General features: G+C 35.5%; 1 long non-coding RNA gene across 1 annotated transcript in view; it reads left to right on the top strand.

The window, feature by feature from the left end:
* The first annotated feature begins 22,894 nt into the window (after positions 1–22,894).
* LOC125965118 (uncharacterized) overlaps positions 22,895–25,623 on the top strand; it is a 29,358-nt gene continuing 26,629 nt past the window's right edge. Inside the window, exon 1 of the long non-coding RNA XR_007478650.1 lies at positions 22,895–22,990. This is a non-coding gene — a long non-coding RNA (uncharacterized LOC125965118). The remainder of the gene's footprint in view (positions 22,991–25,623) is intronic.

Here is a 25,623-nt window from a genome sequence, read left to right on the forward strand (position 1 = left end):
TTCTAATACTGTGTATGGCCAAAGTCACCTGATGATTATCTAGGGGAATGTAATTAAATCAACTCACAGTGTACTATTTATTAAAGGTCCCAGATTCCATGTTAACTTGTAGACTTTTGGTCCTTTTGTAGAGATGCAAATAATTTTCCTCTGGTTAAACAGATAACTCTAAAGATTTATGGCCCTTTTAGACATAAACCAGTTTTGTATCTAATCTAGAAATCTTTTCCTAGCATTGCTTATATACACCTAATCCATAATGCTCTCCAAACTGGCCATAATATCTTATTTATTCTCTTTAAATAATGAGTTAAATAAAAGATTGATGGGTGTTTATTTTATATTTTTCTGAGAGTCATGACTTTTACCTTTTTGAAAATTACACCTAACAATATCAAGTTTAAGGCAAATACATTTTTATAACTACTTGACTAATAGGTTTTTATTTTAATCAAGAATGATTATCAAAAATTTTATCAATTATCTATAACATCTATCAATATGGTAAAAAGTTTCATTTTAATATCTTAAATATCTCTTAAATTAGTGAAATATTATGTACCTCTTTTTAAAGCTGAGCCACCCTTATATTTATGATATAAATAATATGTTTTAAAAGTATTATTTTAATATACTCCTAGATTCAATTTGGTAATACTGTATTTAGAAATTTTTGTGTCTAAATTAGTACTTGTTTAGTTTCTTTAATTTTAATTTTGTGTATGATACTTGTGATTTTTGTAGAAATGGTTGGTGAACTTCTATCCCCCACCCCAATATTCTGGAATAGTTTAAGCAAAGATGAATCCTGCCCTATGTCTTTGATGATCTGATAGAATTTTCCTTTTTGAAAAATATAAATGTATTACATTTTCAATTTTCTCTATGGATATTGGCCTACTCAATTTTCTACCTGATATTAAGTCCTTTTAAAAATATAGGTTGTTTTAGTACATTGTCCATTTTAACTAGATGATCACATTTATTGATATCATGATATAAGTGGTATTCTTTTATTAATTTAAACATATTATGTAAGAAATACTTATACACATATTTGTGTATAATTCCATCCTGATGGGTGTTTATGTGTGTATGTGTGTTTTATTTTATATGAATGGATGAGAATAAGCATATTTTTCTATAACTTGCTGGTTTACATGTCTCAATTTAGAATATGCCCCTCAAATCTCTCCATGTCAGTTTATGTAAATTGCCTTCATTTTTCTTTTAATGGTGCATGTTTTACATAGGGTATAGCGGTTATCTTTATAATTACTTTTATTAGATGCAATATGCTTTTTTTTGGACTTCTTCAGAGGTTAATTTTCGTCTTTATATCTTATTTTAATATTTATTAGCAATTTTAATATACCTTCCATGTGATATTCTTAATTACATCCCTTTTAACAAATCCTTATCCTACATGGTTGTAAATATATAAGGCTTGTAATATCCAGTTGGCAGAGAAAATAATGTGCTATTTTGCCACTCCCTTTGATTTTACTTGGGTTCCTAATGTTTCTGCCCCATCTATGATTTTTTCCATCTTTTTAAAAAATTATCTTTGCTTTGAATCAGTGTCATTCCCTGGAAAAGAAAGCGACATAATTCCATAGAAGGATTGCTGACTGCAAAATCACATTATGCTTCATATCATCACATTTTAAAAGTAACAATTAGAGGTGATGACAGAGTGTTCTACAAAATATATATTGCCTCATAATGAAGCAGACATATTAGAGAAAAACCTTGACAAAATGCCACCCCTATTCCCACAATAACTCCCTGCCTGGATTTTTCATGCTAGCCAAAAAAATGTTAACACATAGTCAACACTCAGAATTGACATTTCCATGCTGAATAATTACATTTTTAAGCCAAGATTATTTTAGTTATAAGTAACAGAAACCGATTTAAAAATTATTACAAAAAAGCAGGAATACAGGGAAATCCTATGGATTTTAACTGCAGGAAGCTTTTCCCTGTGTCTGCGGTCAGGTACCAGGAATCCACCAGTAATTGAAACTGCTGTTTCTGTTTCTGTTTCTCTTTTTCTTTCTCTCTCACTCATGGAAACTTACCACTTATCTCACTTAGCTGTTTTTCTACATGTTTCATTTGTTTTTCTGAAGAATGTTTTTCTCTACTTCCCCATACCAAACAATCATTTTACAGGTTCTGTTTTCAAAAGTAACTAGTATTCACTCATAAGCCTATAAAAAAAAATTGCACTGGAATAGTTAAACAAGCAAGGAAGAGTTTATTCAAGACTACTGTAAAAGGAAGTGAGATTGACCTCAACTCTGCTGCAACAAAGGATAGTTTTAAGTGCTGGGGTGAGCTAAGTACTAAGTACTGGGTGGAAAAGGTACTAGAGGATGTTAGTGGGGGTGTTGATCAGTAGGATGCGTTGAGCGTGATGAGTTATTCCTGAATTTGCAAATGTTTTCTCTGCGATTAGGCCCCATAAGTTTGCTAACTGGCACCCACTGAAGTTAGCCTCGTCATCTTCCAAAGCAATTGGGAGAGAAGGGTGCTGTCCTCCTTGATGTTTACCTTTCAAGTGGGTGGCTCTCTGGTCCTTGAGAAAAATGTTCCTGGGTTATAAAACTGGCGGGAGGCTGGGAGAAGACTTATGCACCTTTCAAAGGGGCAGAGAAATAGTTTTAAATTACAAGTTTTCTAAAGTAAGTGCTCTAAGGAAAGGGAGGTCAGTAGCCTATAGTCTGGAAGCAACATTGCTAATGTTTAGTCAAGCTGAGGGGAATGTTAAGACCCTCTTGGGCAAGTCCAAAGTTGCAAGCATCTTTCAATCAGGATTCCAGATTCTCAAGTGAGTAAAATTGATTTGCTCATGAGAGGTTTCATGTCTAACCCAGGTCCAATCAAAATTAGCTATTCAAGTAGTATAACATGGCTTTCAGAGGAGGGCAGTTCTCAGAGGCATGGTTTATAGCTGTGCAGGTCTGCAAAGGCAGATACTGCAAACATTTGCTGCACTATTGCCCTTAAATGATTGTTTATCATTTTGTAAGTTTAAAGCATTAAAGTTGAATCTCCCAAGAAGCCCATAGAATAAGAAATTTTAAGAAGCAAAGAAAATAATGTGCCTTAGTTCTCTGCAACCAGTTAACAGAATATGCATGTTGACAAAATGTGGTAAAATTGGGAAAAAAATATGTAGTTTGTGTATAATCTAATGAGTACTTGAGATTCTTTTTCTTTACTTCTGTGAGGTGGTATTGTATTTCTCTGAGATTGAATCTCTGAGATTTATTGGCCACAGGATGCTAGATGATGAATATATAAAAATATTGATCAGTCATACTTTCAATAAATATATGAGTGCGTTCGAGCTAAGAACTGTGTATACACAGATCAGAAGACTCAGACTCCCAAATGGCAATTTTAAAACACTGTGGAAGAACAAAATAAGACAGATGCCAAGAGTCAGATGGAAATAAAATGGAGGGCTATCCAGTCTAGCTGGAAAGGCAGAAGAGAAAGGCAGTTCTCTGAAGGAGGCAATCCTGAACTGAATAAGGGCAAGAGGAAGAGTACCACATGTGGAGGGTACAGAGTGAGTAAAGAGACAACACAAGGTGGATGGAGAATTACAAAACTTATTGTGCAGCAAGAAATTAAATTCCAAGTCAGGAAGTGATGAGAAATGAGACTGGAGAAATAGGCTAGATTACAGAAGACTCATATATGTCTTATTAAAAACTTTGAATTTTTATATGCAGATCTCACCAGGTAATGTCCATTTGTGAAAACCTACTTTAGCTCCTGCAGTTGTTCCAAATGTTGTTTCCATCATGGCATATATTAAAAGTAATAAAATTTATGCATCACCTGAAAAAGGGAAGAGGCCTCAATCTTTCTTGCCTCAACCCCTCTCCTGCCTCAGAACCCCATCTGGCTGCACCAAGGACAATGGTAATCAGTTGGCATAACAATAGTGTGCTGTAGTTGTCCAGTTTAAGGCTTTGGAATGCCACTACTTAGAGGGAAGATTGCGGGTTACAAGCTGGAAAGCAAGGAGAGAAGTTTGGGGCAAGGTAATGGCTTACAAGAGCTCATGCTAGAAATAAGAAGTATGACTAAGAGAAAGTAGTAAATGTGCAGAAGATGCATGGACTCATTTAAGAAATGTTTAGGAGTTAAACTTGGCAGAGCTTAGTGATTGATGGCTGTGCAGAATGAAGGATAGGATGTAGTCCAGGATGACTCTGCCCTATCATTTAATAGCAATGCCAGAATATTTTTACATACCAGGGCTATAGTTTTTATCACATTGGTTATAGACAAGTTGATCCAAAGTATATTGGGAAAGAGAAGTGTCAGCAGAAAAAGAGTATGCAGGAAAAACAGAAAGAAAGAAAGAAATCATGGGGTGTGGGGGGATAATGTAGAGACTTAAAATGCAAGGCATATTTAGGAGACAACAGCAATTAATTCCACAAGATTAAAGTGGGTGAATATGAGGCTTGGAAGGTAGATTTAGCCCAGTTAGTTGAAAGCTAGAAAGTTCTGCTATAGAAATAGCCAACTGGGGCTATGGGACTCTCTTCTCATGAAAAGGAAACAGGATTAACTTTGTTGCATTGCTGGACTGAAGAAGCTCCTAGGATCCTTAGATTATTTGGAAGAAGTCCAGAGGTTCAGAGTATAAAATTCAGTCTCTCTCTCTCTCTCTCTCCCCTGCTTTCCTGTCAGTTTATATAATGTCAGGTAAACTATTCTTTACACAGTGGCAATGCAACCCTTCACCCCTGGCTCCTTAATAACTGCCGTCTTAGAAAGAAAGAGATCTTTACTTTCTCTATAAAACTACTCTGAAAATTAGCATACAAATAATGTAACAAATTTATTCTCATTTTCTGTATTTTTCTACCCTCATTGACCCAAAACAAAATTCATGCACCTGTATAGTTTTGCAGACCACACTTCGAATTGCACTAGGTCTAGTGATATTCCACCATTTCAAAAACCATCAAACCCAAAGCTGAACTTCTCTGAATGTAGGGGGAAAGGTGTCTGAATAGCCTTACTTATTACTTGCCTCATGCTATACAGAAGGAGGCAGAGTCCCAGTTTTATAGCCTCACTGGATGGGAAAGTGGTCGGTCCTCAAGATCCTTTCTTTACCAGAAGAAAGGTTTGGACAAAAACAGCAAGTGCCTTTACAGTAAGCGTAAGGAAAATATACATAGGCCCTGCCCTTTCAGGGTGGATTCATTAGAATATGACCCAGAAACAGATAACTAGGTGCAGAGCAGTCCTCTAGGTCTAAGACCTTAGGACAAGTTCGTTCTTTTGCCTTTTTACCATGAAAATGCCTACCCATGATTTTTTCTGCCAGTTACTAACTACATACATAGATCATAAGAGGATGTTTGCTGTTGAGGGCTGATGAAGCGTATACTAGTTTATAATATTTTAAACTATTTCCCGGACTCTTCAATTTTAAGTATAAAAAACAAATAAAAGCAGGTACAATTACAAGATTAAATATTCATGTCAGTAACCTTACAACATAACAGGTTTTACTTATTTTGCTAAGTGGGAAGAGTCAGTAGAAATGGTCCCCAAACAAAAGAAGCAAATATTTGTTTCATTTAGCTCACTACTTGACTGATGGAAGTATATTTCTCATGAGATAGTAAGCAAGTAAGCAAGTGTTTAAGGGAAGGACATTTTGTCTTTGTTTACTACTGTCCTCAGCAGCTAGCTTCGTGCCATCACATATACAATAGAGATGGAATGAATAAATGAGAACAACTTTTTTTTTAGCATCTTTATTGGAGTATAATTGCTTTACAATGTTGTTAGTTTATACTGTATAACAAAGTGAATCAGCTATTTGTATACATATATCCCCATATCCCCTCCCTCTTGAGCCTCCCTCCCACCCTCCCTATCCCTCTAGGTGGTCACAAAGCACTGAGCTGATCTCCCTGTGAGATGCAGCTGCTTCCCACTAGCTAGCTATTTTACATTTAGTAGTGTATATATGTCAGTGCTACTCTCTCACTTCGTCCCAGCTTACCCTTCCCCCTCCCCGTGTCTTCAAGTCCATTCTCTATGTCTGCGCCTTTATTCCTGTCCTGCCCCTAGGTTCATCAGAATCATTTTTTCTTTTTTTTTTTTTAGATTCCATATATATGTGTTAGCATATGGTATTTGTTTTTCTCTTTCTGACTTACTTCACTCTGTATGACAGACTTTAGGTCCATCCACCTCCTTACAAATAACTCAATTTCATTTATTTTTATGGCTGAGTAATATCCCTTTGTATATATGTGCCACATCTTTATCCATTCATCTGTCGATGGACACTTAGGTTGCTCGCATGTCCTGGCTATTGTAAATAATGCTGCAATGAACATTGCGTTACATGACTCTTTTTGAATTATGGTTTTCTCCGGGTATATGCCCAGGAATGAAGGAGTACTGCAGTTTTCCTCTTTCCTTATTGAATCAGTCAAGGCAATTTTTTTTTTCTTTTAAAAAAGAAAACAGAAAAAAATATACCAAAGAATAAGAAAAAGTCTGTCTCCAGAATCAAGATTTGTTTCCAAATATTTATAGTTTAATTTGCAACTGGACATATAATGACTGAACTTCTTTTTCACATTTTGCTCTAATAAATATGAACTTTATGACGTCTAAGGGGGCAAGACAGCTGCCAATCACAGGATAAATGCTTAAAGCTTCTTTTATTATTTTTCATCTGGTGACCATTGCTGAAGGATATCTCCTGTTTTCCTCAGCGGCAGAAGCAGAATAAAAACATTTCATTTTGTGGAAGCAATTAGATACATATCTGTTCCCGAACTTCCATCTTTTTTTTTTTTTTGCTGTACGCGGGTCTCTCACTGTTGTGGCCTCTCCCATTGCGGAGCACAGGCTCTGGACGCGCAGGCTCAGCGGCCATGGCTCACGGGCCCAGCCGCTCCGCGGCATGTGGGATCCTCCCGGACCGGGGCACGAACCCGTGTCCCCTGCATCGGCAGGCGGACTCTCAACCACTGCGCCACCAGGGAAGCCCCTAATATAATTTTTTTTAAATGCATAACTGAGCTCATTATATATCCCTTTTTAGTTAGTGCAGTTTTTTCTTTGTTGGTAGATTCCTGCCCCCCACCCTTTGTCCATCTCTGTATCACCCTAGTTATGGAATTCATTTTAACAACTGACTTATATTCTTATCTCCATATTCAGAGTAAGTTGTCCTCCTATCCAGGAATACTTAAGGGAACTTTGTACTCTTTTTTCTTCTCTCTTTGCTTCTCTAGAGGAAATAACTTCCCATCTAGATATGGCAATTCCCCTTTATTGATGGAGTCTTTATTTATTTATTTTTTAAACATCTGAGTACAGTGTAATGATAAACTTGGTTACAGTAACCAGAATTACAACTGATTACATTTAACTTAACATACAAAATAATCCTAGTTGAATATTTCTCTTTAAGATACCTCAGGTGCCCTGTAAAGTATCCCAGCTGGAAATCAAAAAACACTTTAAGGTTTGATATTTGGGAAGTTTGTCAAAAAGTTTTAAAGCACTTGGTCAAATAAGATCATCAGTCACTGTGAGACAATACTTATTTCTTAAACCAAAGTAGCAAGAGATCTCAAAAGCAAATACAAATCACTTAAAGGCAAAGAAACTCACACAATCTGTTGTCAAAAGCAGCATTTCAAGAATACTTTGGAGGGAGAAACCAGATCCAGTCTTGTTCTAGCCCATTCCTAATGAAATCCATGTACCCAACTAAATTTAATCCAATCTTAGAAAATCCTGATCATGTATAACTCTTTTCAGTATTTTTCATTCTTCACACCTTTTTTTTTAATGCTTTTTAAAAAAATTTATTTATTTTTGACTGCGTTGGGTCTTCGTTGCCACGTGCGGGCTTTCTCTAGTTGTGGGAGTGGGGGCTACTCTTTGTTGAGGTGCGTGGGCTTCTCATTGTGGTGGCTTCTCTTGTTGTGGAACACAGGCTCTAGGCACGTGTGCTTCAGTGGCTCGCGGGCTCTAGAGCGCAGGCTCAGTAGTTGTGGCGCACAGGCTTAATTGCTCTGCGGCATGTGGGATCTTACAGGACCTGGGCTCGAACCCGTGTCCCCTGCATTGACAGGTGGATTCTTAACCAATGCACCACCAGGGAAACACTTCACACCTTCTTTTACTAAAAACACATATCTTACTTTCCTTAAAAGTTTTTTCCCATTGAGTTCCTTTTCTTGTTGACAAATATGTAATAGATATAGAATAAGGTCTTATTTGACCTCTAGTAAACCTAGGTACAACAGGAGTATTATACTTGACATTGATGACTCTAACATTACCTATATTAATCAAACCAACAAGCTTAAGCCACCTTCAGTACCGGATATTAGTTTAGTACTGAGTATTCTCCAGATGACATGAACCTGAAATTCATTCTGGCCAGATTATTTTCTATTTCTGAGTATTTATATAAGCACTTAATTTTTTTAAAGCCAATTAAGTAGCGCTCTTTTACGAATTCATTTTAGGCAATACCATACACCTGCAACACACATAGAGACACATACAAACACACAAACAAACATAGAGGCCTCATAGTTTCCATTTGAAAATTTCGAGAGTCAGGTACAACATAAAAGCCATCAGTTACAAGGGGTTGGACTCAAATTGGGCTTCTAGCAGTTGGAAAACATCAAGGTCACCTATCTAGATGGTTAAACCCTTTTTACTAGTGTTTACAGAAAAGACACTTAAGATTTCTATTTATCCTTGACAAGTAAAGTTGTAAATTACTTTACCCTTTTTTAAATTTCTGGTTTAAAAAGATGGCAGAGATAAGTGTTCCTGAGAAGACCAGATAGGACATTTGCATCTCAATGGTACAGGCAAGTTCCTCTTAGGATGACTTTGTTTCCCTTTTGTTTAGTATTTACAACCCTCTTAAGATAAATAGGGAAGGTTTGGGGAGTGCTAAAAGAGATTGGTGGGTTTTGGGTTATTTTGGGAGCCACACCTCTGGTCCTGTAAAGACTACATTTGTAAAACAAGGACAGTTTTGTTTTCTTTTTCAAAGAATTGGGTGGCTACCTCAATGATATTGAAGGACTGACATACCCATTCACCCATGTTGGAAAGTTTTACTTTTCCTCCTTTTGCTTAGGGGAGAAGGCCTCTTCCAAAATTCCTATCAGGCTCTGAATATCAGCTATGGTTAGTTTAGTCAGACCAGTGGCCTCCTATTTTGGTAATCTATTTACAAACATGTTCTGAGGATCTTCCCTAGGTTCAAGAAATTTGTACCTTATATTTAGACACTATATAACCCTTTTTACTTAATAATCACTGGGTGGATATCTTTGGCCAAGCCCAGAACCTTGATATTCCACGTTCCAGGGTCTACTAAGGCTTATCAGAACAATCTGAAGGAGTAAGGGAATGTGCAGAAGTCGGGAGGCTTGTTTTCCCCCCTGAGACAGGAGAGTTTTTCTGATTCCTTAGGCTTTAAATTACAGGAGAAAGTCCTGGACATAAGGGAACCTCAGTCCATTTAACCATCCTGTGGCAATAAAGATCTAATTTTAAGAGACCCATTTTTAGGCCATTTTTCTTTGTCATTGGGTCATAGCTATAGGTTGACCAGTCATTCAAAATTTTTTCTAAGGGGTTCCCAGGTGGGGGTGGAACCTTAGAGGAAGCGCTTCCCATTCTAGCTTGAGCAGTTAGTAACATGTATACACGCTCAAACCAAAGTAACCAAAGGAACCCAAACTTCACCAGCTGGAAGCCACACTCAAAATAATAATAATAAAAAAAACAGCAAAGAGATGCCCAGAAATCAAAAAACAAATGGCAAAAATGCCCCTAATGTGACTTCCCAGTCCCACTAGACCTGTGACCTTTGTCCAAAGCGGCACCTTACAAATGGAACTTCCCTTCACAGGGAAAACTCCCCAAACTGGAACCGAAGTTCCCCAAACGAACAAAGTCAAAAAGGCTACGGTGTGCACTCACGGGGACTTACCAAATTGCTGGCAGGTGTGTTGCGATGTACCAAACTCCCTCTTTCTGATCCTCCAAGAGATAATGTCTTAGAGTAGATGTCCGGCCTGATGCAGAGAAGGGAAAAGGAAGGTGTCCTCAAGGCAAAGAAAGCCTCAGGAGCTGCTAGGGCAACCTCTCCCCCGATCTCCACCGCAGCCATGGAGTTCTGCAGCTGAGACGGCGGGTCAGGTGTGGTCGGGGCAGGGCGCAGTGGCAGGGGAACCCTGGCGATCTGGCCTCAGAGAAATCCTCCAACCCTCTGCTCTTGTTGGGGAGGGTGGCGTGGAGAGAAATCCCTGAGCAACAGATCAAACCGAGGGCCCTACGGGGCCGCCTGCCCATGAGTCAATCCCGGACGAGCCCCCAAATTTGTTGCCAAAATCTTGGCTCTCTGTGCAGCAATGCCAAACAGAAATATGGAGACAGTGTTATGGAGGAGAAAGAGTGGCTCTCTTCCTTTGCCAGGCAAAGGGGGAACCCAGTTGGCTAGCGCCTCAAGAACTGTGCCCCCCTCCTTATTTTTTTAAATGAAATGTCGTAGAATTACAATATTATATTAGATTCAGGTGTATAACATAGTGATTCAGCATTTTTACAGATTATACTCCATTAAAAGTTATTACAGGGCTTCCCTGGTGGCGCAGTGGTTGAGAGTCTGCCTGCCGATGCAGGGCACATGGGTTCGTGCCCCGGTCCGGGAAGATCCCACATGCCGTGGAGCAGCTGGGCCCGTGAGCCATGGCCACTGAGCCTGCGCGTCCGGAGCCTGTGCTCCGCAACGGGAGAGGCCACAACAGTGAGAGGCCCGCGTACCGCAAAAAAAAAAAAGATTTGGATTTAATTAATGTTAAGAAACTATAAATAATGACCATGAGTAAGAGCAATAATTCAATGACCATAGTTTTCAGAGAAAACTATTTTATTTATGTTTCAAAACAAAGCTTTAAAATGATTTGGTTTGTTTAATGATAGTATATATAATGATAATTAAAATTTTACTTGAAATAAATTATTGAATAATTGAAAGCTATATAAAATATTAATTAAAAAATAGTTATCTATCACATACTGAAATATCTGTGACATAATAAATGTAATATTTAACTTTTCTAATATTTGTGTATCTTACCTATAACTGCTTCCTATCCTCCACATGCCTCTCTTTGTAACCATGAGCTTTATATTTCTCCTGTGCCCTTTATTGCACACATAATAAAATAAACAATGGGGAATTGAATTCTCCTTTTAAGGAATTAGAATCATTCGCCTCTTAATAAATTATTTATTAGTACTTAATATATGTTAGATCTAACCAGACAGATATTTTAAAGATTTGTATGAAGAGGATTAGTGAAGTATTTTTTTTAAATCTAAAATAAACTTTATTTTATTTTATTTTACTAATTTTTTATTGGAGTATAGTTGATTTACAATGTTATATTAGTTTCTGCTGTACAGCAAAGTGAATCAGTTATACATATACATATATCCACTCTTTTTTAGATTCTTTTCCCATATATACCATTACAGAGTATTGAGTAGAGTTCCCTGTTCTGTACAGTAGGTCCTTACTAGTTATCTATTTTACATATAGTAGTGTAAATGTCTCAATACCAGTCTCCCAGTTTATCCCTCCCCCTTGCCATTCCCGCCTGGTAATCATAAGTTTGTTTTCTACATCTGTGACTCTATTTCTGTTTTGTAAATAAGTTCATTAGTATCATCATTTTTTTAGATTCTACATATTAGCTAGATCATATGATATTTGTCTTTTTCTGTCTGACTTACTTCACTCTTTATGTCAATCTCTAGGTCCATCCATGTCTCTGCAAATGGTATTATTTTGTTCTTTTTTATGGCTGAGTAATATTCCATGGTATATATGTACCACATCTTCTTTATCCATTCCTCTGTCAATGGACATTTAGGTTGCTTCCATGTCCTGGCTATAGTAAAAAGTGCTGCAATGAACATCAGGGTGCATGTATCTTTTCGAATTATGGTTTTCTCCAGATATATTCCCAGGAGTTAGATTGCTGGATCATATGGTAGCTATATTTTTAGTTTTTTAAGGGACCTCCATACTATGGAGGGTTCCCTTTTCTCCACACCCTCTCCAGAAATTATTGTCTGTAGATTTTTTGATGATGGCCATTCTGACCGGTGTGAAGTGATACCTCATTGTAGTTTTGTTTCTCATTTCTCTAATACTTAGTGATGTTGAGCATCTTTTCATGTGTCCCTTAGCTATCTGTATGTCTTCTTTGGAGAAATGTCTATTTAGATCTTCTGCCCAGTTTTTGATTGGGTTTTTTGTTTTTTTGATATTGAGCTGCATGAGCTGTTTGTATACTTTAGAGATTAATCACTTGTCGGTCGATTCATTTGCAAATATTTTCTCCCATTCTGAGGGTTGTCTTTTCATTTTGTTTATGGTTTCCTTTGCTGTGCAAAAGCTTTTAAGTTTAATTAGGTCCCATTTGTTTATATTTGTTTTTATTTTCATTACTCTAGGAGGTGGATCAAAAAAGATCTTGCTGAGATTTACGTCAGAGAGTGTTCTGCCTACGTTTTCCTCTAGGAGTTTTATAGTATCCGGCCTTACACTTAGATCTTTAACCCATTTTGTGTTTAGTTTTGTGTGTGTTAGGGAGTGTTCTAATTTCATTCTTTTACATGTAGCTGTAAACAAACAAACATTAGAACAAAAAATTCAACAATTTTATTTTATTTTTAGTATCTTAATTTATTATGTAATGACCGTCAGTCTCTTGGAACTTTGCAACTTAATGGTCTTTTTGAAATCAAGGAATCTTTCATTCTCTCTGGTTATGGAACTTAACACACTCTTTGTTTTCTAATATGCCCTTGAGTTAATCTTGTTGTTAATTAATGGCAAATAAATTAGAAACCATTTGGGAATGTGTTTGTTAATCTTAATAAAGTTTATAATAAATGCGTATGGGCTTTAGTAAAGATTTTAAGCCATACAATTATAAGCACAGCATCAGAGTCTCTTGACAGAAATGAGGACTAAAACTCTATTAGATTATGAGATATGAGGAGGTCTTCTAGTAATTGAAAGTGATCCCTGGGTTCTTCGGATGTCACACGACATCATACCTGTGACTGCTCTAAAAGCCACTTTTTTCAGTCTCTGTGAAAATCTTGCTTGATTTGTTAACCTCTGAATATTACTGCCTGGAGTGGAGAACAATTAGATTCATTAATATGTTTCCCTCACTTGATGTAATACATCCTCAGTAATAGAGCTCACTAACAATTGTAGTCTTGACTTTAGTACTTATTAGCAAATAATACTTTAAACTGAATATTAAATTATCATCAAGAATTGTGAATAAAGAGAGCACTTCAAAGCTGGAAAAAAGAATAAAATCCTATTTTTGGCATATACATTCAGAGGCTTAGGATTTTATATACTCAGAATTATTTAAAAGATAAAAATCCCTGTGGCATGACTTTCTCATATGTATTTTTGCTAAGTTAAAAATAGTTTGTATAGTGAAGAAAGAAGTGTTCTTGAGTATAAATTATTAAATAATTCTGTCATCCCCTAAGTGAGGGCTATTTCATATAGTTGATGTGTATTGATGAGCATTGAGTCTTCTAATAAATTAAATGTGTCCCTAAAGAGTCTTGGTTGAAAGAGTTTCAATTTACTTTAGTGGACAGCTAGTTTTTAAACCAAACATCCCGCTGTAAATAATTAAAATTTTGGATTAACAAACACATATTCAATATCCCACAAGAGAGCAAGAAACTTGCAGGCTGAATTTTGGCTCAGAGGCTAACTACAGAGGTAGGGGGAGTAACAAAAAGGAAAGTCACTCTTATTTTGAACACATCTATCTGGAAAATACACATTCGAAAGCCAGTGGGCAAAGATCATAACCCAGTATACAAGTAAGGTAGGTGTTGTTCTGGGCGACATTTCCTACTTTCATATGAAAACCTGGAAAGTTGCACCTTTTGGGGTACTGGCAAACCTGCTTTTAGAATTGTTTTCCACATTCCAACCTCAATCATGTGAAACTTCTATAAATGCTGCGGTGACTTCATACAGAAGAGAGTGGAAAAAGGGAAGAAAAATGAAAAAAGAAAAAAAAAGCCTTCCTCAAACTACGTTCACATGGATTGGTTACATAGTTATACGTGAAGTAGGTGGGCCAGTGACTGTCAAACCTTGAATTTCATTTAAGTTTATTCCAACTGCTGAAATATCATTTTTACACAAAGACTAATAGACATTTGAATGCCTATAGCTATACGACAAAAAAACAACTTGACGTAAACTAGAAGCAGTAATAACAAGAAGATAGTAGCATTTGACCCACATAGACTTAAAACATTAGATGTTTTAGCAAATTGACTTTGTCCTTTCTTTTAACAATAGATGACAAACTTTAACATTATCTGATAGGACCATGAAAGTATAAAGATTACACAGGTAAAATTGAAACATAACCCCAAACAACTTGCGGATATGAATACAGTGACTGTAAAATCTCGGGAGAGCACTCCAGCACCAGGTAAGAAAGAACAGTTCACTACATATCCATCTCTTCCACTGATCTCAACTAAAAATTTAGGGCAATTTTCAAAAGCAACTACATGAAGACCCTGAAGAGTAAAGAATGGTGAAATAAATATCAAAATTTGAAGAATGAACTGTACTGTAGGGTGTGTCATCTTTATTTGCTTTTTTCTCCTTTATTTTTTGGTTTTATCCCTAAGTTGGCCCACGTAACTGTAAATCAAGCATAGACAACAAGAAATCTAAGAAAAATGTTTCCTTTCTGACTAGAGGGCTGGTAAAAGAGCCCGTATGAGCTGGACAGTCTGAGGGGTATTCTCATTTTATTTATTTTTCATCTTTTCTTTCCCAGCTGGGGAAAATCCAAAAACAAAACAAAACAAACCAAATTATTTAACTCATAAACCATGAAAATGAGTCTCTGGTACTTGCAGAGTATGGGGAAATCCTTGATTGAAGAGAGCTGGAGAATCCTCTAACACAGTATATAATCTGAAATAGTCCCAGGTTCACAGAGGAGCTATGCACACATGAAATGAAACATAAGAAGCATTACAAAGGTTATGAGAACTACACCATAAAGCACCACCTATGTCTCAGACTAAACCTGGAGTGGCATATGTGTATAGTGAACCCAGATAGCCTAGCAAGAATTCTGAAAAATGAACTAACATTGGGATCACTGCCCACATTAGTTGTGATCTGAACCCAAGTTAATCACCTGCTAGACTGAATAAATCAACATGCTCCAAAAAATTTAGCATATTCTCACAATATGCTCACAATACATTTAAAATTTCCAAGATGCATTCCAAAACCAGTTGATATACAAAGAATCAGGAACATCTAGCTGCTCAAATAAATCTAATCAATTGATTAAATCTATGTTCTTAAAGGAAAAGTCAGTACCCAATGATGATCCAGATGTTTGAATTATCAGATAAACTCTTTAAAGTAGCTATTATAACTATGCTTTATAAGGTAAAGTTGAACACCCTTGAAATAAATGGAAAGATAAAAGCTGAAAAGATATTATGCAATGAATAGGTATTATACAAGAGGACAAAATGGGAATTTTATAACTGAAACTACAACATATGAAACACATCTAGGGAGCTCAAAAGCAGAATGAAGATGGCATAAAAGAAAGATAAATCAATAAAAATATCCAATCCGAGGAGCAGGGAAAAAAATGAAAAACATTAAACAAGCCACAAGGATGTGTGGAATAATATCAAAAGATATAACATTTGTGTCACTTTAGTCCCTGAAGGAGAGGAGAAAGAGATCGATACAGAAAAAATATTTGAAGAAATGATGGTTGAAAAAAACCCCAGATTGGTATAAGACCTACATTAAAGATTCCAGAAACTAAGAAAACCCATAAGAGGATAAAGTCGAAATCACACCAAGATATATCAAACTAAAACATCAGAAAACCAAAGGTTAAGACAAAGATCTTTTGACCATCCACAGGAAAAAATGTTATAAACAGGAATAATGAGTGAATAAATAAGGATTTTACACCAGAAACTATAAAAGAAGACAATAGGGCAATATCTTTAAAGTCCTGAAAGAAAAAAAAAGTCAACACATTCTATACCAAGTGAATATGAACTTCAGGAATGAAGAAAAAAAAAAAGAGGCATTCTTGGATGAAAGAAAACTAAAAGAATCTGTCACCAGTGTGCCTGCTTTAAAATAAAAGAGTTCTGGCTGAAGGGAAATGATAACAGAGGGAAATATATATTTTTATGAATGAAAGATGAGCAATTCACCATGAATATAAAAGACTGGATAAATAGAAAAGACTGTCTTAATCTTCTTAAATTCTTTAAAATATGTATGACTATTGAAAGCAAAAAATATAACATTTTCTGGTGGGCTTCAAGATATTAAAAATAGTATATATGAAAACTAAAACTAAACAGAGAGGATAAAGTGATTGATACGACAGTAAAGTGTCTACATTTTCTTTGAAGTGGTAAATGATAACACTAAGTAGAGTATAAATTAGGTGTGTATAATGTAATCCTTAGAGTAACAACTTAAAAGAAAATACAAAAACATGAAGCAAAAAGTAAATAGGTATATTAAATTTGGAATAGTAATGAAATTTAAATAGCCCCAAAGAAGGAACAGAGGATGAACAGCATGGGAAGGTCAAACAGAAAAATAACAAAATGGTAGACCTAAGTTTGCACTTTATCAGTTAAGTACATAAAATATAAGTGAGCTAACTGCTAACACAAGCAATGGGAAGAGTATGCAAATTTGCCATTATACTGAAAATTTTAGCACTCCTTTCTCTACAGTTGATAGAAAAAGTAGACATAAAATCAATAATAAAATAGACCTAAATAATACTATCAACTAACTTTTATTATGTGACATTTTAAAACATTTAACCAAACAAACATTGAATACATGTTATTTTCAAAGGCACACAAAACATTCACCAAGGTCAATCATATAATAGCCATAAAATAATCCCAGAAAATTAAAAACAAATTGAAGTCAATTAAATTTTGTACTCTTACCATAATCAAATTTAACTAGAAATAAATAATAGGAAAATACCTCTGAAATTCCCAAATAGGACATTAAACACATTTCTAAATAACATATGGGTCAAAGAGGAGTGCCAGGAGAAACCAGAAAATATTTTGAATTGAATGTAAATATATCATATCAAAATTTGTGAGATGCAGCTAAAGCAGAGCTTAGGGAGAAATTTTTTTCACTAAATGTTTACATCAGAAAAGAAGAAAGGTCTCAAATCAATATTCTAAGTTTGTACCTAAAAAGAAAAATATATTTTAAAAAATGAATTAAAGGTAAAGCAAGGAGACTATAGAAAATAATAAATATAAGAACATAAATAATAAAATTGAAAATAGAAAAACAATAGAGAAAAATAAATAAAACCAGAAGTACGTTCTAATGAAAGATCAACAAAATTGATACAGCTCTATCCAAACTAACCAAGGAAAAGAATGGAAAGAAAATTACCAATATCTGGAATGCAAGAATTGATATAACTACAGACACTGAAAACTTTGAAAAGATAATTTAAAAAATATATCCATAAATTTTTTAAAAACTGATGAAATGTACCAATTTCATGACAGGCATAAAGTACTAAATCTCTCTCTTTTTTAAAGTAATCTGAAGAGCTGTTTGAATGTGCATTCCCCTCATGAGATATGATGTGCAACATCTTTTCATATGTTTATTTCCATTCTCTATGTTCTTCTTTGGTGAGGCATGGACTTTATACATTTTAGGTGTATACATCTTTATAATTTTATATTCTCTTTACTACCTCATACCTTTATCAATATATAATACCCTATTCATATATTTATGTGATTATTAATATAACCACCCCATATTTCTTATGGATACTATTAAGATAATGTATAATCTGCTATTTGCTTACTTTCAGCCTATCTGTATCCTTATATTTTAAGTGATCCTTATGGGTGGTCCTTATTATGTTAGGACTTGTGTTTTGTTTATTTGTTTGAGTGTTTGATCATGTTTTTTTGTTTTATTTGGTTTATGTCTTTGGCTTTTAATTAACATTTTAAGTACCTTTATAATGCAATTACTGATAAAGTTAGTTTTCTAGTACACTTCTAGTACACTGTTTGTGTGTGTACAAACAACAATTATGTGTTTCATCATTTTTTATTGTTGTTTGCTTAATATTTCTTTAAGCCAGTATTTTTAGTATTATATTTTAATACTTACTGTGACTTTTTCAATATGCCTTTTAATTTATATTTTTTGTGGCCACTCTAGAGATTTTAAAAAATCATTAATTCATCATAGTCCATTTTGCATTATTTTTATATCACTTCAGGAAGAATGTAAGGAACTTACAATAAGTATACTTTCATTTACAACTTGGCTCCTCTTTATGTATTATTTAAATTTATTTTATTTCTACATATGTTAAGCACCCTGATCTATGTTAATTATATTTGCTCCAAAATTTCAATAGTCTTTTAAAGGAGATGTTTATACTTGTCTTTCATATTTAGCCAGTTTTTCCCTTTTCTGGCTCTTCATATTTTTTCTTACAGATTCAGTCTTTCACTAAGAGATAATTCAGTCTTTCATTAAGGGATAATTAGGGACTTCCTTGTCAGTCCAGTGGTTAAAACTCTGCACTCCCAGTGCAGGGGGGCATAGGTTTGATCCCTGGTTGGGAAACTAAGATGCCACATTCTGTGTCCTAAATAAATAAATAGCCATAAGCAAAAAAAAGGTTCTCTACTATTTCTTATATCATGGGTCTGCTCAACTTTAGTTTGCCTGACAATATCTTTCTTTTGTCTTTAATATTGTAGAATATTTTTACTTGATAATTAAAGGTAACTTTTATTTTTTCTTTCTAATATTTTAAAGACTGCTGCCTTGCTTACAATGTTTCTGGGAGAAGTCAGCCTTATTTTTTATTGCTGTCCCCTTCAAACATGGGTTTGAACTGTGTGGGTTCCCTTACAAGTGAATTTTCTTCAGTAAATACAGGACTAAGCGATCCACAGTTGGTTGAATCAATAGATGTGGAACTGTGGACACTGAGGGCCCACTATGGGACTTGAGCATCTGTGGTTTTTGGTATTTCTGGTGGGTCCTGGAACCAATCCCCCAGGGATATTGAAGGACAACTGAATTATTCTTTGAATATTTTAAATAGTTGTATCTTTATCTATGGTTTTCAGTGATTTGACTGTGATGTGCTTAGATGTTTTCTTGGTAATTATTCTGCTTGCAATTTGCTGAGCTTCTTGGAGCTGTTGATTGATATCTTTAATTGTTTTGGGAAATTCGTGGCCATTATGTTTCAAATTTTTCTTCTTTCACTCTGTTCTTCTGAGATTTCAGTTACGTGTGTTTTTGACCATGCAAAACTTTACCAACACATCTCTGTCTCTGATATTCTTTTCTTCTTCTTCTTCTCCTTCTCCTCCTATTATTCTCTCTTCAATCTGGGCAATTTCCATTGACTTGTTCTCAGTCAGACCTTACTTGTTCTTTGTCATTTCTGTTATTAATTTCATCCAATTTAATTCTTCATTATAGTTATTTTATTTTTCAGTCCTAGAAATTTGGTTTACAGTTTCATTTTTCTGCTTTATTACTTCATCTTTCCATCCACATTTCTCCATCCTTTGATTTAAACCACCTAACATATTTAAATAGAGTCTTTGTTTTCTAAATTCAACATGAGCCATTTGAAGATGTGGTCTACTGATAATTGATGGCATTTTTTTTTATTATGATCTACATTTTCCTGCTTCTTTGCACATCTCACAGTTTTTTGTATTTTGTACTAGACATTTTATATGCAAAGAACAGTAGGGACTGAAGCAGATAATAATTTTCCCTCAGAAAGAACTTGTTCTTTTCATTGTCAGGCAGCAAGGGTGAGGATTTGTTTACTTCCTCCTTCTAATCAGAATTTGAAGTGGCTCAGACCTCAATTAGAACTTTAATTATTATTAATTCCCTGATGATTTACAATATCTTATGGGTGGTTTCAGGCCATTTCCTCCAGCCAGGCTGTGGGATGTACGTACTATGAGACTCAGGATCTTTTGCTGTTTTCCATCCTACTTCCCCAAATTCCCCTTTCTCCTCTTACTCAGCAAAAGTCCCATGGCAAAAATTAGGAAGTGCAGAGAAAACTAGCCCTATGGTTTAGACACTTCTGGATTCAGGTCTTTCACGCTAGTCCACATGTGACCATTTTTCATTCAGCTGATTTCTCCTAATTGCAGCAAGATTTACTTGCCTGGGATAAACTTACTTTTCCAATGTTTCATGCCCCAGACCCAGTAAGCCCTCCAGATTTTAATGTGGCCTCTCATCTCTGCTTGCCTAGTAACAGTTTGTCCTTCTCTGGAATTTGATTATTTGCTTCAACAGCTTTTCTCTATCTACCCTTTTTTTCTTTTCTCTTTTTCGTTAATTCATTTGTTCATTCGTTCCTTCCTTCCTCCCTCCCTCCCTTCCTTCATTTCTCTCTCTCTCTCCCCCCACTTCTTTCTTTATGATATTTCAGTTTATCTGGTATTCACTTAATTTTACAGCTGGTAATACATACTGGTATTTTGCAATCTTTTGTAAGCTATCTAGAAGGGACAATGTCAAAATCACTTTGATTTTAAAGTTCATTATTTCTACTCTGTAAATATATGCCTTTTCAGTGAACACGGTGCTTACAGAAGTTCTATTTGTTACCTAACCAGTGGAGTAAGCAGGTATTTTTTTGTATCTATACATTCATACAGTTACTTATTCTTGGAAATATTTATTTACTATCCTATATCCCAAAGTCCTCTTTTAGGTATTGAAAATGCAATAGTAATCAAATCAAAGGTAAAACAAAACAACAATCACAGTGAACAAAATGTTAAAAAAGAAAAAAGAAAACAACAGCAAAATGCCAACACAGTGGGTGATTGGTAAAATGCTGTTGATTTGGGATACTGAGTTAGCTACCTCATCCTTCTGAAAAATGCATCCTGTAGCATCTATTTATTTACATATTGTTTCTTTCCTTTATTAGACTTAAAATTTAACCAGATTAATATCTTTGTTAGTTTCAATAAACATTTTATCTTTGCTGCTTTGAGGGCCATTATGCTTTCTGTATACTAGCAATCAAATCATTGTGTAAATATTTGCTGGATGAATGAATTTAGTCAGGGTTGAAACCAAACAACTGGGAGTTTATAATTAAAAAAAAAACTGAATGCAAATAGTCTTAAATAAATGTAATGAGAGTGGATGCAATAGTATTGTAAAAAATGTGTTGATATAATGTGTAATTTAGAGTGTGACATCTGTAGTCTGATTGCCTCAGTTTTAAGACCAGTTCTACCACTTATTACCTTTGTTATTTGGGTAAGCTACTTAATATTCATGTACCTCAGTTTCTTCATCTATATTTGAAAAAATTATATACCTTTTCTCTATGTTGTTATAAGCAATGATTGATGTTTGTGAAGTGTTTAGAAGCGCACCTGGCATTAAATAAGCACAATATGTGTTTGCTATTTGTAGTAGTAGTAGTAGTAGTAGTAGTAGCAGTAGTAGTGTTTCTAAATATTATGCTACTTTTCTATTGCTGCTTGGAAAATTATCACAAACTTAGTGGCTTTAAATAATACCCAATTTATTGGTTCACAGTTCTGTAGATCAAAGGTCTCAGTAGTGTTACTGGTTTCTCTGCTTAGGAGTTCAGAAGGTCAAAATCAAAGTGTTGGTCAGGCTGGGTTTTTATTGGAAGCTCTCGACTCTGAGGAAGGATCTGCTATGAAGCCTATTCAGAGTATTGACAGACTTTAATTACTTATCTTTGTAGGATTGAAGCCCTAATACTTTGCTGGGACTGCTCTCGGATGCTATAAGCTATTCTCAGATCCTTGCCTCATGACCTCCTCAGCAAAGGAAATTTTCCATCCCATCAAATCCCTCATGCTTGAAATCTGTCTTTCTCTTCTGTAACCAGCCAGAGAATACTCTGTTTTTAAAAGACTCGTGAATAGATTAAATCTACCCAGGTAACCTCTATGTCTTAAGGTTAACTAAGCAACATTAATTACATTTGCAAAATCCCTTTTGCTGTGTAACATGACATAATCACGGTTATAATATCATGGGGGCCATCTTAGAATTCTGCCTGTCTATTCTCACACCAGGCATCTCACAAAAAGGCTTACTCAGATATTTCAGTTAGAGAATTGACTGTAGTAACGACTATCCAACCTACCCCCCCAACCCTTGTTGTACTTGTTCCTTTAGCCCAAGTGGAGAGTTGGCAGAGATGAAATGACCTTTTTTAGGGAGTGGAATGTTTGTAAGGAAAACTTATTGTTTCCCTTTACTCACACTACCATTCTTCAGAGATTACGTAAGACTTCCACGGGCTTACTTAGTGAAGTTTGAATTGGTGCTCTCCCCATGGTCAGACTAATGAGCATCCTTCATTTGATAGTTGGCTAAGCTACTAGAACTGCAGTAAACTGAGGATGCTGGGGGTCTAGGGAAATGGGCTGCAGAGATGGCTGAGATCAGAGGTGAACTGCTTGTGAATCAGCCAGCAGTTCTGCTGTTGGGTTGGGCAAACATATAAGCATTTCTGGCCCAGTAAAATCTTGTATAAATATTTTCCCATATCTAGGTATTGCCACAGCTTGTGACTAAACATCAAAGAAATTTTTGTTGCTTGGTAGAATTGAAATATATTCCTGGTAAATCAAACCCAACTCTCTCAACAATAAAAGAATTTTACTGACCAAAGCAAGTTAATGATTACAAGATACCATGTGAAGAGCCACACAGGACACAGAGGTAGATAAAACTTGGTTGCAATCCCTTAAAGTATTAGATTAAGCCTGTGAAAATAATAAGTGACCTGTCAATAATTCAGATACTTTAATGAACAATATGCAATGACTATAAAATTAGGTGTAATTATAGTATATACCATTAAAGTGTAGATGAGAGGAGTTAGTAGGTGCATCAGGCTAGAGAACATTTCATTGGAAATGTTAATTCTTAGAATTTTATAGTTTTCTCAAGCATTGATTAGAATGGAGGATATTACATTACAGCCTTATATACAGTTGGCGTTCGGTAATATTTAATGATATAGTTGATTTACTTCTATGTGCCCAGAAGCAAAGAGTTGTGTGTTGTTTAAAAAAAAAAAAAATCAGGATTAGGCAGTGAAAGAGAATAGCAATTTGCCTGAAGTGGATGATTTCTATTTGAATATAGGAATGAGTCTATACCCTTAGCAGTATAAGAGTAGGAAAGGCAGGAAGATCAGATCCGGCAGAGGCTGTAGAAGACCATGAGTGCCAGGCACCAAGATTAGATATAGATAATTCATAGACAAAGTGAGAGGAATAGGGAAGTGGGAAGGATGAAACTTTTTGACCAGGGAATTGAAGTTTGGATCAAAGTACAGGATAATAAATCTCTTTGTGAACCCATATGGTGTAATACAGAGGGAAGAAATGAAAGTATATTCAGAGAGAAGAGTATTTAAACTGATTATGTATTAGGTATAAAATAGTAAAAGTGATCCTCATTTATTAGGAAAGGAAGTTCATTGCTTAATCAAAGAATATTATCCTCATCCTAAGATCCCCATAAGAATGCTTGTAAAATAATTGACTTAGAGATTTAAATGCAGCACGTGCACACGTTTTAGCATAAACTTGTTTTTTGTATGCAGGGCTACCCAATCGAACTTGCTGTAACTAAAAATGTTCTGTATCTGCACCGTCCAATAGTGTGGCAGTCACAAGCCACATGTGAGTTTTTAGCACATAAAAGATGGCTAATGTAACTATATACCTGCATTTTACATTTTATTTAAATTTAAGTAATTTAGAGTTACATATAAGTGCCACGTGTGTTTTGTGGCTACCCTGTTGAGCAGCACAGGTTGAAAATAAAACATATAAACTCATAAGTCCTAATTCTGAAACTTATTTTTTTAGGGTAAAAAATTAATAGGTGGACTAAGAAAAGATGCAGGTGGCTTCTAAATTTCAGAATACTCAAATCTAATGAGCTAGAAAGCATGAATTATTTCCTGATTTATAATAGGTATTGTGGATTTGGTATTAACATTACCTGCCACTTTGCTGTACTAGAGTTTTTGGCTCATAGCTTCATTTTTTCCCCAGTGTCACCAGGCCTTTCTTACTTGAGAACCCCATATTGTCCTGAAACTGGTAGCATAAGGATTTCTCTTATACCTAGATTTAAGTCCAGCTGCAACTTTCAGATGCCTAGTCCAGCGGTCCCCAACCTTTTTGGCACCAGGGACCGGTTTCCTGGAAGACAGTTTTCCTACCAACCGGTGGCGGAGGCGGGGGTGGGGAGTGGTGGGGGCGGGATGGTTCAGGGGGTGATGTGAGCAATGGGAGCGGCAGATGAAGCTTCACTCGGTCGCCGCTCACCTCCTGCTGTGCGGCCCGGCTTCTAACAGGCCGCGCACTGGAACCGGTCCACAGCCCAGTGGTTGGGGACCCCTGGCCTAGTCCATCAATATTTGGCAACATTATTTAATTCTTGCTTTTATTTCCGCAGTTGAAAATCTTTCCCAGAAATCAAACTCAGAAACATGTTCTCTTACTTTGTCAGTGTTAAAAGAGATTGCTGGATTTCTGAATTGCTTCTCCAACTTTTTGGCTACATCCCTCACTGTTACCTTTTTCACAGTATATATTCCCCATGGAGATGCCAACATGCTGCTGATGATTATTTTTTATTAAAAAACTTAAAGAATTTCTTAACTGTTTATAAATTAGTAGTGATAAAAATAGTCATCTTAGCAGCAGCAGCAACAATGCGGAAAACGAATGCATCAACAGCAAGTTTTGCTTTGGATTTTCAGTTCCCAGCATGCAAAATGAAACTTTCATACAGTGTTTTAAATTTCCATTATACATCAGAAAATCCTGGATAAATGTTTCTAGCTCCCTAATGAGTGAGCAGGCCTTGAACTAGTAGATTGATTTCAATGGCATACTTTTTTTTAATCGATGTCTGGGGTCTTTCACTACTTTTTAACATCTAAAACCCTATGCTCAGTTTAACAACTTTCCCAAAGGAGGTATCAAGTTGTCTCATAGGTTTAAAAATATGGCACAGATGACATAAATAATATATAAAAGGACCTCTTAGTGAGACGATGTGGGAAGAGGGAGAAAAAGTAACGAGTAAAATATTATATATAGAATATGTTAGCATTCTCAGCATCTTCACTGAAATACTCTCTTAGTTTATCCACCAAGCTAAGGGCAATGCTTTGAAGGGTACAGCACAGGTGTCATATCCTTCTCTGAGGCATTTTTTTTGTTTGTGAGACAAAAACATAACAAGTTGGGAAGTAAAATATATCCGAATACTCCCACACGTCTACATTAAGGCCATAATAAATTCATGTGGCAAGAATTTTTCTCAAA

This window comes from Orcinus orca, chromosome 8 (genome assembly GCF_937001465.1).
Source record: "Orcinus orca chromosome 8, mOrcOrc1.1, whole genome shotgun sequence".
In the NCBI taxonomy this organism is placed as follows: Eukaryota; Metazoa; Chordata; class Mammalia; order Artiodactyla; family Delphinidae; genus Orcinus; species Orcinus orca.